General features: G+C 49.0%; 1 pseudogene; it reads right to left on the reverse strand.

Moving 5' to 3' along the window:
• Positions 1 to 938: 938 nt before the first annotated feature.
• Positions 939 to 1,056, reverse strand: LOC124614690 (annotated as a pseudogene).
• Positions 1,057 to 3,059: the final 2,003 nt, after the last annotated feature.

The following is a 3,059-nucleotide window of genomic DNA, read 5'->3' on the forward strand; positions in this document are numbered from 1 at the left end:
AAATTTCTGAGAATGTACTTTTGGAGTACAGCATTGTATGGTAGTGCAACATGGACTGTGGGGAAACCGGAACAGCAGAGAATCGAAGCATTTGAGAAGTGGTGCTACAGACGAATGTTGAAAATTAGATGGACAGATAAGGTAGGGAATGAGGCGGTTGGCCGCAGAATCTGAGAGGAAAGGAATATGGGGAAGATGCTGACAAGAAGAATGGACAGGACGGTAGGACATCTGTTAAGACATCAGGGAATAACTTCCATGATATTAGAGGGAACTGTAGAGGGTAAAAACTGTAGAGGAAGGCAGAGGTTGGAATACACCCAACAAATAGTTGAGGACTTAGGTTGCAAGTGCTACTCTGAGATGAAGAGGTTGGCACAGGAGAGGAATTCCTGGCGGGCCGCATCAAACCAGTCAAAAGACTGGAAAAAAAGACTCCTATATACTTATAATTCAGTTGTGTATTGTATATGGGATTTTGTAAATTTCTTTCATGTTCAATGTCATTAATCATGACGTATAAAACATTTTTTTTTTTTTGCCTAGTGCCTCCTATCTTGTGTGCTTAATCGATAGGTCACTTTCTTTAATTATTTGGAGACCGCAAGCTTGGGGGCCTCAGTGGGGCGAATATTGTTGCTTGTATTTTGGCGGGTTATACTTACATAGCTGAGGTTCATCAGCCAACTGTTCCAGTCTTCCTTACACCTATGTTTTCCATCCCATACGATGGTTAAACACTCCGTCTTCAGGCCACGAGTGGCCTACCGGGACCATCCGACCGCCGTGTCATCCTCAGTGGAGGATGCGCATAGGAGGGGCATGGGGTCAGCACACTGCTCTCCCGATCGTTGTGATGGTAGTCTTGACCGAAGCCGCTACTATTCGGTCGAGTAGCTCCTCAATTGGCATCACGAGGCTGAGTGCACCCTGAAAAATGGCAACAGCGCATGGCAGCCTGGATGGTTACCCATCCAAGTGCCGACCACACCCGACAGCGCTTAACTTCGGTGATCTCACGGGAACCGGTGTATCCACTGCAGCAAGGCCGTTGCCGATGGTTAAATATACACATCAAAAAAAGTTTTGCATCACCCCAGTTCCCAGAACTCCTAAAGACAGACGTTTGTGGATATTGTATCACAGACACAGTCCCTTTGACTGTTCAGAGATGTCACTAAACCCCCCGAAAGATGTAAACAATCATGGATGAGCAGCGCCTATTAGACGGAGGGGGTCCGACAGCCGACCAGTTCCAGTCAGTCCACCAGGAAGGAGGTACACGGCTCGTGTTGTCTGTAGTTCAACCAGGCCTAGACGGTCAATACCGCGGTTCGATCGTGTCAGCATTGTTACTTTGTGCCAGGAAGGCTCTGAACAAGGGAAGTTGTAAGGTGCCAGGACATGGGCACTTACACGTTAGGTTACCAACATTAGTATTAATAATAAAGGGACTGGCAAGGGCATCAGATCATGACTCTATTGAATTATGATACATATGATCCACTCTCGAGCAATAATCCCTGCTTGTCTGCATGACTGAGCCACTAACTTAAAGCGTTGGTGAAAAGCGTCGGAAGTTGAGAATTGTGGAATGTAAAGTCTGCAGATGGCCGTAGCTCGCCGGGCCGCCGTGGGCGGCAGGTAGCGGTTACCGGAAACGCGGGACAATACGGCACTTTTGGGGATAGCCCGGCATCCGGAGCCACCTGTACTGGGCAACACGCGGCGAAGACGGGAATTTCGTTTGCCTAGGGGCGTTATGACCTACTCGATCACTGGGTAGATCTCAGAAATGCCGTTGGAGGATTTCGGCGATCATAGAGCGTTCGACATTGGCCGAAACAGAGTATTCTTCCGCCGCGTTTTCGTACGCGTGGGAGACAGGAGAATTGTGGAGAGAGTGGACTTCGCTTTCAGCCATCTAGAGGTACGGACTTACAGACGGCGTCTTGACTGTCGTCTTCGAAGGGAGATATACGGTCTGAATCGCAGTATTGCACCAACGCGTTTTCCGCGCACAGTTTGCGGTTAGAGCTCTATGTGTGCTCAGAAGCGAGATTTTCACCAACGCTTAACCACTTCCAACAACTTACCTAATATTCTTGATCTGGTAGTTATCCTTGCGAGGTGCCGAGTATTTATCAACGCAGCTGCCGGTAATAGGGGCGCGGAACTGCAAATTGTTAATGTGCCATTCTCAGGTGTGTGTGGGTGGACAAAGAAATTCACACTTTTTTGTACATTTTGTGAGTTGTGGGGGATAACAAATTAAAATGCCAGTAGTACAATTGAATTATCGACTTCACTGTAGCTAACATTTACCCTGTCCCAGTAAGCTTTGCATGCACGCTAGTCAATGCACAGCTTGCCCAGACGGGAAGGAAAGAAGGTTTGCGGTCTTCTTTGTCAGCGACGGACAAATAAGTTTACAAAGTGTCCAGGCGTCTCGGAGTGGACCAAAGCGATGTTGTTCGGACATGGAGGAGATACAGAGAGACAGGAACTGTCGATGACATTCCTCGGGTACTGCTGCCGTGGATCATCGCTCCCTATGGGCTATGGCTAGGAGGAACCCTGACAGCAACGCCACCATGTTGAATAATGCTTTTCGTGCAGCTACAGGACGTCGTGTTACGACTCAAACTGTGCGCAATAGGCTGCATGATGCGCAACTTCAGTCCCGACGTCCATGACGAGGTCCTTCTTCGCAACCACGACACCCTGCAGCGCGGTACAGATGGGCTCAACAACATACTGAATCGACCGCTCAGGATTGTCATCACGTTCTCTTCACCGATGAGTGTCGCATATGCCTTCAACCAGACAGTCGTCGGAGACGAGTTTGGAGGCAACCCGGTCAGGTTGAACGCCTTAGACACACTGTCCAGCGAGTGTAGCAAGTTGGAGGTTCCCTGCTGTTTTGGGGTGGCAATATGTGGGGCCGACGTACGCCACTGATGATCATGGAAGGCGCTGTAACGGCTGTACGATATGTGAATGCCATCCTCTGACCGATAGTGCAACCGTATTGGCAGCATATTGGCGACACATTCGTC

The sequence above is a fragment of the Schistocerca americana genome, chromosome 4, assembly GCF_021461395.2.
Source record: "Schistocerca americana isolate TAMUIC-IGC-003095 chromosome 4, iqSchAmer2.1, whole genome shotgun sequence".
Lineage (NCBI taxonomy): Eukaryota > Metazoa > Arthropoda > Insecta > Orthoptera > Acrididae > Schistocerca > Schistocerca americana.